Source organism: Budorcas taxicolor, chromosome 3, assembly GCF_023091745.1.
Source record: "Budorcas taxicolor isolate Tak-1 chromosome 3, Takin1.1, whole genome shotgun sequence".
Taxonomy (NCBI): domain Eukaryota; kingdom Metazoa; phylum Chordata; class Mammalia; order Artiodactyla; family Bovidae; genus Budorcas; species Budorcas taxicolor.
Genome location: NC_068912.1, coordinates 83,190,154 through 83,204,375, shown reverse-complemented (window position 1 = coordinate 83,204,375; position 14,222 = coordinate 83,190,154). Strand labels below are relative to the sequence as shown.

Genomic DNA, 14,222 nt, shown 5'->3' with positions numbered 1-14,222 from the left:
GGAGAAGGCGATGGCACCCCATTCCAATACTCTTGCCTGGAAAATCCTATGGACAGAGGAGCCTGGTAGGCTGCGGTCCATGGGGGTCATGAAGAGTCAGACACGACTGAGCGACTTCACTTTCATTTTTCACTTTCATGCATTGGAGAAGGAAATGGCAACCCACTACAGTGTTCTTGCCTGGAGAATCCCAGGGACAGGGGAGCCTGGTGGGCTGCCGTCTATGGGGTCACACAGAGTCAGACACGACTGAAGCAGCAGCAGCAGTCTAATATTTCTCCTGGTGACCCTCCTCCCTCCAGGCTTCCTCCTCAAAATCAACATCTGGTTAGTCCTCCCACATTCTCACTGACTCCCTCCCTCCTCCATTCAGCCTTCTTCTGTTCCCGCCATTTCAGAACCCACTTCAAAGCTGTTTCCCACTGCTTCTCCTTCTTCCTAGGATCCTAGCTTGCATTTGGTTGAGTGATGATTCATCACTTAATCTACACAAGCTCCTTAACTTCTCAAGAACAGAACTGTCCATTCTGTGATTGCTTCAATGGACAGGTTTGCATGGGATTGGTGATCTAAGCTCAGGTTGGTGGGTCTGCTAATAGGAATTACTGAACTACTTGCCCATATGTGCCTGCAATTTGTAAACTTATCTTTGGATATATATTAAAACCTTCTACCCAAACCACAAATTATGTGCTTTTGCAAATTTGCCAAACTATTAAGTGAAATTTACTGCTGCTCAAGAATGTCTTGTACTAATTAGACAGAGATAGATGGGTATATGAAAGATTAAGGCAAGGGAGGGTGGGAAATTGGGAACTAAAGCTTACTGACTTTCCATGAGGGGGTGGTCTTAACCCTTTTTTGTGCCACAGAATTCATTAGCATACTGAGTAAGCCTACTGGACCCTTTCTCAGAACGTTCTAAAATATATAAAATAAAATACATAGCTTTACCACAAAGGAACCAATTACAATGAAATATAACTATTAATTTTTACAAAATGAGTGTGCAATACAGTAGTATATGTTCTTTATTAATGCATTAAATAACAAGCTCTAGTGGCAGGTGTAATAACTGCTGTAATTTCAAAGCTGCGATGAGCATAAATCATAGTTCTAGATATCTGCAGCAACTGAAATGTGATAGGAAAATATCTGTGATTTCTGCTGGAGACAATGTCACAGGTAATGTAAATACCTGCTTTGTTGCCTACATTCATCATCGAAGAAAATGCTAAATAATAATGCTATATTTTTTCCCCATCCAAGTTCACAGACTCCTTTGAATTCCATAGATGGGCCCCTTGAGGCTGTTAACCCCAAGTGAAGAATCTCTATTAGAGCCTTCATAACTCAATAGGTATCTGTACTGGGTATATCCCTGAGTTCCTGCTCGCTTTCATCACCTTCTCAAGGGATCTTCACCCAGACAGCCCTTCCTACTTCAGAAGGTCAAGTTATACACACATGGCCTCCCCTCCCAGCTGATTGGCCAAAGCTGGCCAGAGAGTTGCCTGGAGAGAAAGCCTCAGCTTCCAGGGAATCAAGCTCAGACAATAGGGTTCTCCCTAAAACTTGAGCTCAGAGGCCAAGGAGAGGATCCTGTGACTGTACAGAGAGGTGAGGGTGGAGGAGACGGATGCAGGGCAGCTGCTGAGGTGAGCCAATGGCACTCAGAGTGAAGACCAGTGACCAACAGCCCCAGGGGAATAACCTCAAACTCAGAACCTTGCCCCCGCCCCCCACCCCCATCCCCCGCCAGCATCTTGAGGATGCCTGGCCTCCTCCCAGGCCTCTGTTTAGACATCATCCTGCATTTCATGGTTCCTCACTCTTTTCATTAGAACCAGCTTAAGGGAGTCTCTTTTCTGCATCAGAATAGCCCTGAGTCAGTATCATCAACAGCAAATACAGATGAGGAAGCTGAAGGAGTCACTTGCTTGGGCCCACAGGGCTAGTAATCCTTTTCTGAGGAAGAGAGAGGTGATGGCCTTTATTATTTATCTAGTTAAAATCTCACAAATGATAAATGAAAACAATCTCTTAAAACACATAGCCATTACTGCTGAAATGTCCTTCTGCTACACATCTGTACTGCCCTAAGAAGTACGGCCCTGACCGCAGTAGGCTCTACTCAGCCACCACCCAGCTTGAAGTTCCTTGTCTTTTAAACATTTCCCCAGTTGTAGGATGGCTATATTTTCCAAGGCAGATGACTGTGGGGTGTTAAGGACCAGCCAATGAGCACAGCACCTGGAAACACTCAACCCTGCTGTCTGGTGCCCTGCTATGAAAATCCAAATCGATTTCACTGAGAGCCGGCATCTCTGGCTTCTGGGCAGAAACCAAGCTGTGAAGGAGAACCGGCACCAAAGGCTGCTCTTTTATCTTTGCGTGGCGCAAATTCTCCCCAATGTCATAATTCTCTCCCCCTTGTCCCTTGACGTCAAAGCAACAAGCTAGAAATACATAAACATACCAAAAGAGACACCAGAGATCCTTCCACACAATGGAGGGAAAGCCACAGTCACATAAAAGAAGACATATACATATATATATACATATACACATAATCCCCAGCCAGTAAGTTTTATTTACTTTGGGGAAAACATGGGTGGAGAAAGAGAATCAGGATTTGTGTCTTTTCCCACAGTGCCTATGTCCCCAGAAGCCTAAGTGAGGGGCAAGCCCCAGGCCCCAGAGGCCCAGCAAGGTAGTGAGGCATTCTTTTTGAAAACAGACTTCTTTCCCTTGGAGAAGGAACCTTCAGCTAGCTTCTTCAGACACCACCAATCTATAACTGCATGTATACCACATTAAGCATCTACTTGAAATCTTAGGAAACTGTGACAATCCTATTTTCATTGGGAAGGCACTTCTTTCCTTTAATTGTACTTTGAAATATCATCCATGTAGACTGGAAACTTCACAGAAAGGCTTATTATTAGTTATCTAAATCTAGTCTAAACAGTCTAAATTCTGGGTCTGGATGATTAGCATTCTGAAGCACAGAGAGGTTATCGGTCCAGTTGAAAATCACACAGCTGGTGAGCAGTAGATCAAGGCTCCAATCCTGGAGCTTCCCACATACTCTACTACAGAATAGCACCAAGTGACCTCCAGAGACAGAGAACTCTGTCAGTCCCAATTTTATCATTTATTAGTTCTGTACACCTGGGCAAGTCATTTACCATCTCTCATTTTCATCATCTATACATCTGAGATTATGACTGCAACTATCTCTAGGATTACTGCATGCATGAAATGTGCCATGGCTTGACACACTTGGACCCTATTATTAGATTGTTCTGCTCCTGTCTCACATACAGAAGTGAGTGTATCTGCCACTTGAAATGTGATAACTGTACCCACACAGCTGCCCAGAGATTAGCAAGAAAAGATTGTTATCATACCCATCTTACAGTTAAGAAAACTTAGTATCCCCAGAGATGACCTAACTTGCATGAGACCAGAGTTTTAAAAGTGAACACATTCTTAGCTACCCTAACTGTCCGCCTTACCACATTCCCTGAGGAAGGGTTACCTCTTTCCCCTTTCCCTACAGGAGCAGCACCATCTATCACTGGCTCACCCTCCACAACCGTTCCTTATAAACTGCAGTCAACACAGTGCCTGGCACAGCACAGAGACTCGATGCAGTTTTGAAGAATGCACAAATTAGTGAATCATTGAAGATCCTGATCTGCAGATAAGGCATTGCATGGGTGCAGCTGCCTGAAGCACACGTCTTGCTGCAGAAAGCAGGAGGCAGGCAGGCCAGAGCTCCAATTGCATCGAGAGAGAACCCCACTCCCTCCATGCCTTCTCCAGCCAGCTCTACGGGGAAGAAGGCTTTGAAAAGATGGAAAGCTAGGCCCCTGATCTCAAGAGTCCTGTCCAAAGTGTTTCCAAACCTGGCCTACATGGCTCAATCCAGAGCCCAGAAGACAACTGTGGCGCACACGTGACCCTCCTCCAGCTAAAATAGATGTAATAACATTGCAGGCAAAGGGCAGTGAACAGGCCGGGGAGATGGCCCATCTGTCTTCTTAATTGTCAACTCTGCCCATAACAAGATTTGTCTCCCTGTCACACCTTAGGCTGCCACTGAACTGAAGCAAAACCAAGATATCCATCTTCCAGCTATGAGCAGCAGCCTTCACAAGGGGCCAGGGACAAAAAGAGGCTACTTGACTACAAGAAGCAGAGACAGCTGGAAGGGGCACTGGCCTGAGAGTCAGGAGGTGGAGGGATGGGGGGACGACAAGGTGTGTGTGGAGACTGGGATGGGGGTGTGTATCCGTACTTCTGAACAGCTGTAGGTACTCAGGCAGTTACTGGCCCTCATTGGGCCTCCATTTCCTATAAAATTGAAGTCCAAATTTCTGGAAAGTGGGGTCAATGAGGGGGGAGGAGGGCTGTAAATCACATGATATTGTATGCAAGACATTTTAAGTTATATGCATTTGGAAGAGCAGATCCATAATTTGCATCAGAATCTCAAAGATGTATGTAACACTCAACACCCACCTTCCATAAAAAAGTTAAGAAATACTAGGCTATATGGTTTTCATCCAATAAGCAATTACTTGGCACCTGCTATGTGCCCTTCTCTGTGCTCAGTACTTGAGACACAAATATGACAGGAAAGTCCTGTCTTTACGATGCTCAGAGCATTTTACTGCTCCATGTGACAGAAGCTTAAGAAACAAAGAAGAGGGAGCATTTGACTCTGGCCCAGAAAAGGCCTTCAGGGTCCTGAGGGAATCCTAGATTAAATGTTGATTTTGAAAGTTGAGTGTACATTCACTGGGTGAACAAGTAGGAAGAGTATTTTAGCAAAAGGGCAGCAACTGTTTCAGAAACTGAAGTATAATTGTGAGTAGGACAAAGAAGATGCTCACTGAGGGAAGGGGTGGGTGGAAGGAGAGATAGCAGCCAGAAATGAGGCTGGAAAGGCAAGGAGGGCCCAGATTAGGAAATGCCATATAAACCCACCTAGATAGGGAGGCCTGGCGTGCTGTGATTCATGGCGTCGCAAAGAGTCGGACACGACTGAGCAACTGAACTGAACTGAAAAAACTTTACATTGTAGCCAAGGAGTTCATTCTAGTTTTAAAAGTCTAGGATGAACTACCATGATCAGAATGAATCTTCATGAATTTTGGTGGAAGCCTTAGTCCTTTGTGAGCTAAGGAGCAAGGAGCAAGGGTAACAGGGAGCAAGTAGAGGAAAGAACTGCTGCCTCTTGGCAATCAGTGGGCATGGGCTGTCTGCAAAGGTGCTGGTTGTCAGTGCATGCATGACTCACCCTCCATGACCCTTCCTTATAAATGTCAATCAGCACAGTGTCTGGCACAACACAGAGACTCAATGCAGTTTTAATGAATGCATGAATTAGTGAGTCATTGAAGATCCTGATCTGCAGATAAGAAAGCATTGCATGGGCGCACCTGCCTGAAGCACGTGTCTTGCTGCAGAAAGCAGGAGGCAGGCAGGCCAGAGCTCCAGTGGCAGCAAGAGAGAACCCCACTCCCTCTACGCCTTTTCTGCACTGGCATGTCAGTCACTTCTTCTCTCCCAGACTGGGCGACTCCAACTGCTGGAGATTATAGCTGAGAAAGGAAGGTAGTGACTGGCCCAGGTGATGAGGTTCAAAAGGAAAGCACATGCCCATTAGGGTCCCAGGGCATCACTTGGTAAACAGTCTTTCAACCCATCTAAAGGACTCTGCTACTTGCCTCAGGGCTCTCTCACATTCTGCTCCTTCTGCCAAGAAGACTCTTTCCACCCTCTTCAAGTAGTTACTTCTTTTTCATGGAAATATAGTTGCTTTACAGTGTTATGTTACTTTCTGGGCTATACCCAAGTGAATCAGCTATATGTATACATACTTTGTATCAGCCTTCCGAGTGAGTGACTACAGTATGTATCACAGATTCTCATGGTACCTTATCCTTTCCTTTCAACCAGTTCAGCATAGTTTGTAATCCTATATTTATTTGAGTGATTTTATTCTTGGCTTTGGACTGCAAGCTCCATGAGACCAGACATTTCTGTATCTTACTCCCTTGCCAGTGTCTGGCACAGAGCAAGTATATGTTGACGAACGTGGACCATGAGCCATTCCCCATTCTCACTGCCTTTAATATATCCCATAACTCACATTTTGGTCCAGTGAAGACGAGGTTTGGAGAGGGGCAGGAAGGTTGGACCTGAAAAGGCAATATCAGAATGAACTTTGCCCCTGTTGCAAATGTAGCTCTGTGTTCTCCTGTGTCCTGTCTTGAAAGACTCTAAAAGAACCCACATTTGGTTTACCAAGGAGGATCCCTGGGAACCCTTTTTAAGATGCTTTCTCTGCAAGCCTCAATCGGTCACTGGCTGCATCCCATCCTCTCCGAACCTACTTGGTCAACAGGACCTTGTCCTGCTTCAACGGGTCATCCTCCTCCCTCTGCCTCTCCTCCTCCTGACCCTCCAAGCCGGAACCCTGGGGCGTCTGACAACCAAAATCTCTTTTTCCCTGGATCTGCAGCCCTGGTAGATGCTCAGGGCAAGTGCAAATTCAGACCTGGTGTAGGGGCTATGGGGCTGGACTTTCCAAGTCCCATGCTAAGCAACTGGCTACTCGGCAGGTTCGGCAGGTTCAAAGTACGTGGGGTCAAAAGTTTGACCTTAAGGGAGAGGTGAGAGGGAGGGAATCTCACCAAGCGGCGTGCAGGCTCGGTTAAAACGACCTCAGCGGGGCGGCGGCCAGCACATCCGGCCCCCGAAGAGGCCTCCTTACCTCCACCCAAGGTCGTGGTCCTACAGGAGCGCTGGAAAGTTCAGCCAGGGGCCGAGGGGTACCAGGGCAGGAACCGGGGGCCAGCTTTTGCGGAAGAAGGGAGGCTAAGAACTCGATTCCAGGTACAAGAAGGAGCCGGCGGCAGGGCGCCCGAGTCCCGCACGCTGCATCCCGGACCGCAGGGCCGGGCTCGAAGGCGCTGGGCGGGGGCTGCACCATCCGAGCCGCAAAGGCAACGCGGCCTCCCCCATCCCCATCGATCTCCCCGGTCCCCGACACAGGGGAGCGAGGAGCGGGTGGGGCGGAAGGCGAGTGGCGCCTGCCCTTGGACAGCCCCTTCCCCGTGCGGTCTCGGACCTCGGGCGGGGGCGCCTGGTTGGCCCAGGCTGCCGCAGCCTCTGCTTTAGGGGAGCGGGGGCTGCGGCGCGTAGAGGGGACGAGGCGGGTGACAGAGACAGAGAGGGGCGGCCGAGCTCCAGGGCCAACACCCGGGTCGCGCCGGGCCAGTACCGGCAGGGCCAGGGTGGCCGAGCGCCTTACCTTGAGCCGCGGGGAGTCCCGCGAGGGGCGCCGACTGTGCGTGGGGCTTCGGGGCGCACGCAGCCTCCGGGTGCACAGTCCCCGTCCCGGGCGCGCTCCCCTAGGCTGGCGCACCCTCGTAGTCCGGGGCGCTCACCACTTCGGACGCCCTCTCGCCGGCGGGCTCGGCCTGAGCCAGGGGCGCACACCCCGCGGGGCACACCCACCGCGGCCGCTGCGGGACTGGCCAGGCGCGGGCAGCCCAAGCTGCGCCCGGCTTCTTCGGCTGCCAGCACCACCCGAGTCCCCGCCTTCGCCAGGGGGAAAAAAAAGACTCCTGACGCGGCGCGGGCTTTGGTGTGTAGGAAGGGGCGGCATTGCGAAACCGAGGGGAGGGTCTTAGCCTTTGGAAAGTCAAAAAGCTTTCGGATGGAGTTTGGAAGAAAAACTTTTTGAAAAAAGACCCCCAAACTCCTAACCTGGGTATAACGCTTTGCAGATTTCCAAAGTGCCTTTATATGTATTTATCTTAGTTCATCTTCACTACAACAGTAACTGACTGCTGGGGCATTTCTACCCTCTTAGGTTTGGGAAGACACCATCACACAGGGTAATCATTTGACCAGACCAGGACTAGAATCCAATCTGGGTAACGGAGTACAGCGAGAGGATATACAACCCTCCGGGGTTTTCTCACTGCAGAAGTGGAAGCAAGGAGGGAGGGTAACTCAACTTTTCTCTCCTAAGTCATTTCCTTTTCCTTTTGCTTTTCTGCTTTCCAACCATTGCTTTAGCCCCACTCTCACTTCACACTTGCCCTGCCCACAACACCTTTTATCAGTTAGAAATATTTGCATTTCAGTCACTAACCTTGAATAACCTGCTCACTGAGTACAATACTGAGCACAACAAACAGGAGAAAGGAGCTGTTACTGCCCCCATTTTGCTGGTGGGGACAAACAAGTATGGTAGGGGTAGAATGTATGAGTCTGTGGGACTTCAGACCCCAGCACTGACCCACTATGCCCACCTTGCGAAGGCTCCATTGGTCCAGGTAAAACCTAACCAAAGGTATTTCATTTTTGAGATTGAAATTGTGAAGGGGGGGAGATAATTTGGGGCAAGGGACACTTCTGGGACTTTCTTTTTCACATTTTGATGGAAACACGGTCATAACGATGCTTTGCTTCCTCTAGGGCACCCTTATAAACAAATCCATGGCCCTGGCGTCACAGTAAATGGTGCAGTCTTGGCCTCGGTACGGGGAATGATAGGGGGCAGTGAACTTGAGGGCAGCTCCAAGCTCCTTCCCAAGTGAAGGAGCTGCTGCTAACCAGCTCTTGCCAGTTTTTGCCACTCAGGGCAACAAGTTAATATGACCAGATGGACACAGAGAAGATGTAAATCCAGATATCTAAGTCAAGTTTCCCAATTTATTGATAACTCAGGAAATCAACCCTGAATGTTCATTGGAAGGACTACTGCTGAAGCTGAAGCTCCAATACTTTGGCCATGTAATGCAAAGAGCTGACTCATTGGAAAAGATCCTGATTCTGGGAAAGACTGAGGGCAAGAGAAGGGGGCAACAGAAGATGAGGTGGTTGTATGACATCATGGACTCAATGGACATGAGTTTGAGCAAACTCCAGGAGATAGTGATGGACAGGGAAGCCTGGCAATGCTGCAGTCCACGGGGTCGCAAAGAGTAGGACACAAACTGTTAGGTAGTTAGAATAGAAAACAGGAGTCCAAAATGGCGGTGGCTAAAAGACAAGGAAGAGAAAAGCCCACGAAAATAGAACAAAGGCAGGTCCGAGGACCGGAGTGAAGACCTCCAGAAGAACAAACAGCACTCCTGGCTAAGCCCAATTTGCATAGGGCAGGCCCAGGGGGAGGAAAAAAACATATAAAAGGAGGAGCCAAAGCGCTCTCTTTCTCTCTCTCCCCCACATGCGTGCGCACGTGCTCTCTCTCTCTCTCTCTCCTTCTCTCTGCCTCTCTCTGCCTCTCTCTCCCTCCCTCTCTCTCCCTCTCTCTCTCTCTCTCTCCCTCTCTCTCCCTCTCTCTCCCTCTCTCTCCCTCTCTCTGCCTCTCTCTCTCTCCCTCCCCCAGGCAGTGGGGCCCTCTTCTCTTCGCATCTTTGGGTCCACATGCCCTCATGCCTCAAGGATGGATTTTCCTGTTATTATCTAAATAAAATAGAGCTGTAACACTGATTTGTCTAAGAGCTATAACACGGTCCGTTCAAGACCTGAGAGCTATAACACGGTCTGTCCAAGACCCAAGAGCTATGACACGCTGCCAAGGGCTTTAATGTCCGTCACTCCAAATCTTTGTTGTGACGAGACAGAACCGAGGAGCATACAGTCGCCTGACACGACTGAAGAACTGAACAACAACATTTTGAAAATGCTAAGCACATGATTTAGAGGTCAACGTGTGCTGTGCGATACCGTCTCTTCAGAGACCCCCTGGGCTGTAGCCCATGTAGGGCAGAGACAGGCCCCTCTGTCCATGGAATTCTCTAGGCAGGAAAACTGGAGTGGGTTCCCATTTCTTTCTCCAGGGGATCTTCCCGACCCAGGGTTCAAACTTGCCTCTCTTAAGTCTCCTGCACTGGCAGGCCAGTTCTTTACCACTAGCACCACCTCGGAAGCCCATAGGTCAACGTGGTTCAAGTCAAATGAAATTAGTTTATGGAACAGATCCAGCCCACAGAGTAGGGGTTGGTGCCCCTTGGGTACTTCACACGATTTCATTTAGGCTTCCCATGGCCCCTATTGGATGGACCCAGCACAGATTACTATTTCCATTTTATGTAAGAGGAAACCCCAGTTCAGGAGGTTTCCCTAAGTAGCTCAAGGTTGCACAGCTAATTGCTAGGATTGAAAGTGAAAGCTAGGCAGTCTGAGTCCTTTTCTTTCTGCACCCTCTGATCTCAAGCTTTTCACCCCCACGCCCCCACCCCTGGCCTGGTTTCTAGGCGTTGTGAGCCAAGTTCGGCACAGGGCTGGCATTAGGATGTGGAGACATAGCACCTTTCCTGGGAAGACGAAGCTGGAGCGCCAGACTGCTGTCCTCGAAAGCTCAGCCTGATGACTCAGAGAGGAAGCTGTGTCTTGAGGGTAAAGCTGAGTCAGAGAAAACAAGGCCTGAACTGGGACAGCCGTGGCTTCTAAATCCCAGATTAGGTTGAGAAACAAACTAAGCAAATACATCCACCCCCGCCCCACCCCAACCCGCCCCCCCCAGGCCCTCACAGAATCAGAGACCATGGACACAGAGACACTGGCTAGAGCGCTGCCTATTCTTGTCGTGACTAGGAAAGCAACAAGGGTTACATTAAAAAGTGGACCCTTGGCAGTCGTGTAGAGAGAGGATCCCTTGAAGACAGCAGGTTCTCTAGAATCTCAGATTTGGGCATCTCCACTGCAAGACCCAACCTGGGCCTTTCATATAGTGAGTCTGAAAATCTGATTTAGAATTAAAACACCACCCTGCTGGATTCTGGAGCTCCATAATCAAGGAACTGAGCAACAGGCAGAGAATGGAGTGCCTCCTTGGCCCCTCTTTTTGCTTGAATTTGAAGAGGTGTGTCTCCGACCATAAAGAATCTTCCTGCAATGCAGGAGACATGGGTTCAATCCCTGGGTCGGGAAGATCCCCTGGAGAAGGAAATGGCAACCCACTCCAATATTCTTGCCTGGAAAATCCAATGGACAGAGGAGCTTGACGAGCTACAGTCCATGGTGTCACAAAGAGTCAGACACGACTGAGTGATTAACACACAGACACACAGTAGGAGAATTACCAAGTATTCATCATCTGCCTTGAATATGCAAGGCTCTGGGTCAAGTATCTTACATACATGATCTCACTGGGACAATATAAGCTGTGAAATGGCTACTAATATTATTAATGTTAATATTATTCTCCTCTCAAGAATGCTGAGGCACAGTATCACTTGCCTGAGGACACAGCTGGTAAGATGGGGAGATGGGGGTCAAACATGGGTCTTGGTGACTCCAAAGACTAAATCCTCTCTAACTGGAGGACTGGAAATTACAGCCAACCTGGAGATGGGTCACTCAGATCCTTCTTTGAGAAAGGACACCCCAGTCAATGGTGTGTTGATAATGTTTAGTAACTGGCTCCCAGGGGGGTAATGTGTGCATAGATACTCATTATTGGAAGTAGTTCTGTAAAGTGGCAGCAAACACTGAAACTGCTAGTATTGAACAATTGATCCCAGGGGAAATACAATGTTAGGGCACATTTTCATCAATTGATAATACATAGCCTTGTTTTGTGTTTTTTTAATTATATATACATATACATTATATCTTGAATATGTATCATTGATTCATTGACATTAAACTAATGGCCAACATGGCTATAACTCACACCTGAACAAAGGTTACCAACACACATATTTTCTCCAAGAAACAGTCTTCTTATGCTTAGGAATACTGGTAGCACTTTAGTACTCTGCTGTGGTGCTGTCTTAAACATTGAAATCACCTGCAAATGACATGAAAATGCACAAAAGCACCACCAAGTAGATCACAGATAGGATGCTTGCTTACAGCATGAGACTAAAATATGAAAGCAGAGGGTCACCTTGCAACCTCTGCTGGGAGCGGGATTCAAAATTTTGGTAAAAATTTTGCACATAACTGCAAATGTGCTGCAAGTATTGATTTGGGGGTATAAATAAATGTTAGCAAGTAAGTGAAGTTTCAAATACAGTATCCACACATTATGAGGAATGGCTATACACATATATATCCGTGTATGCCCTCCAACCTTAATATTTGCTAGCTATCCCTCCAGATTTATCCTCCACTATCCTCCAGTCAAACTGGACCGTTAACCATTTTCCAAATATGTCTCACACTTATCTAGCTTGTAACTGAGTGTGGGCTACTCCCTACACCCGGACTCTTTATTATCTGCCTAGCAACATACTCACACACTGTCTCCCCATGTCTGAATAATTCAGCCATGCAACTGTACCATCTCCATAAAGGGCTTCCTGATGCCCCAGTAATGGGATCTCTCCATCCTTAGGACCACAGTGGCATACATCAGACACCACTCGTTTTCTACTGTGTGGTCAGGCCACTCAAGATGGCTGTTGTCTTGCTCTCTGTAGAGGCCCTGCTTTCGAGGCCCTGTTTCAGCTACACCCTACTCACATGACTGTACAAACCCTGTTAATCATAGGGCTTAATGTAATGACCCGTGGTGCTTACCCCTACCCCAGTTGCTGTTTTCCCTGGTAACTGAAGAGCTTCCCATAACTGATAGGTTCCCTCCCCAAACCAAAAGCCAGCTGTTTGTCCTGCCTGTGTCTGCTGTACATGGTGGGGTGCCACACCAGGACTTCGCTTTGGACTTGTACAGTTTCCTCCAATACAGCATCCCTGGTGGCTCAGTGGTAAAGAATCTGCCTGCCAATGCAGGAGGTGCTGGAGATGCAGGTGTGATCCCTTGGTCAGGAAGATCCCCTGGAGTAGGAAATGGCAATTTGCTCCAGTATTCTCACCTGAAAAATCCCATGGACAGAGGAGCCTGGCAGGCTACCGTCCATGGGATCGAAAGAGTCGGACACGACTGAACCCACAAGAACACATGCTACCCAGTGTATCATTAATGTCTCTTGTCATTGTCTCTAGGTTCTTTCTTTGACCTTGCAGCTGGGCTATTACAAGGTTTGCAGGTTTGAGAGGTACAGCCTAACATCTACCTTGTATTACAAAGCAGACTTAGTGATCTTCAAAAAACACAACTCTGAACACGCCACTCTCCCGCATAAACCCCTCAATGGCATCCCATTGCTCTTGGCATAAAGTCTAGATTCCTTTAAGAAGGCTTAGGAGTCTAGCCCCTCCCTACCTCTCCGTGCTCATCTTGTGTCACACTCATCCTCTCTCCTCTAGCCACGTGAGACTGCTCTTAGTATCTCAAACACCCCAGGTTCTTCCTTGCCTAGAGTTTTCTGTGTGTATTATGTTTCCTTCTGCTTGGAATTTTCCTTCCTCCAAATTCTTTGTCTGGATAATTAATACTCATGCCATGAGTCTCAGCTTAAACATCACTTTTGTAGGGAACCCCTCCAATGGACCCCAACCTCCCGCTGGATTAAGTTAAGAGTTCTTGGTCTCCAACATCATCTCTACTTTTCCCATAACAGTCAGCACAATTTAAATTACGTGTTATTGCCCATTTCTCCCACAAGACTGTAATTACATGAAGAGAGGGCTATATCTCCTTTGATGTATTTCATCATCTAGTTCAGAATATGGCACATATAAATGTAAGTCTCTCAATGAATATTTTATGAATGAATATGTAACTAAATCTCCATTGTCTTGAGACCCAATGGGGAGTGATAGGATAGCAGATAGGTTTTGAATAATCAAAATAATTATGGAGATTTCAGATTTTCTTTTACTTATTTGTGAAGTTACTAGTATGTTGGGATTTTCTACCACACACTTATTAATAATTATAAATTCATAAAAGTTATCATTATTATTAAATCCAAAAGGAATATGTCCCTACTACATTACAACATTCATGAAAATCATTTAGATAATGTAGATTAAAACGTGAAGGATAACCAATAAGCTTCTAGAATATAACATAGAAGACTCCTGTCCTAGGAGGCCAATATTTCTTAAACAAAGCACTAACCCTTAAGAAAAGTATCGATAAACTTGGAATACATTAAATTTAAGAACTTCTACTCATCAGAGCTTATTGACACAAACAGCAACCATTTTGTTCCCTCTTAGGGAATGGGTTGACTGGGTTCAGCAGGGAAATCTGCTGCTCCACGTGATGCTGGCTGGGGTTGAGGCATCTAAAGCTCGTCTGAGCTAGAACATCCAAGATCGCTGTTTTACAT

The 14,222-nt window shown here is 47.4% G+C and overlaps 1 protein-coding gene across 1 annotated transcript in view; it reads right to left on the bottom strand.

Moving 5' to 3' along the window:
* Positions 1-6,871, bottom strand: part of KANK4 (KN motif and ankyrin repeat domains 4) — a 71,423-nt gene extending 64,552 nt beyond the window's left edge. Inside the window, exon 1 of the mRNA XM_052637930.1 lies at positions 6,791-6,871. The gene's annotated coding sequence lies outside the window, so the exon portion shown is untranslated. The remainder of the gene's footprint in view (positions 1-6,790) is intronic.
* Positions 6,872-14,222: the final 7,351 nt, after the last annotated feature.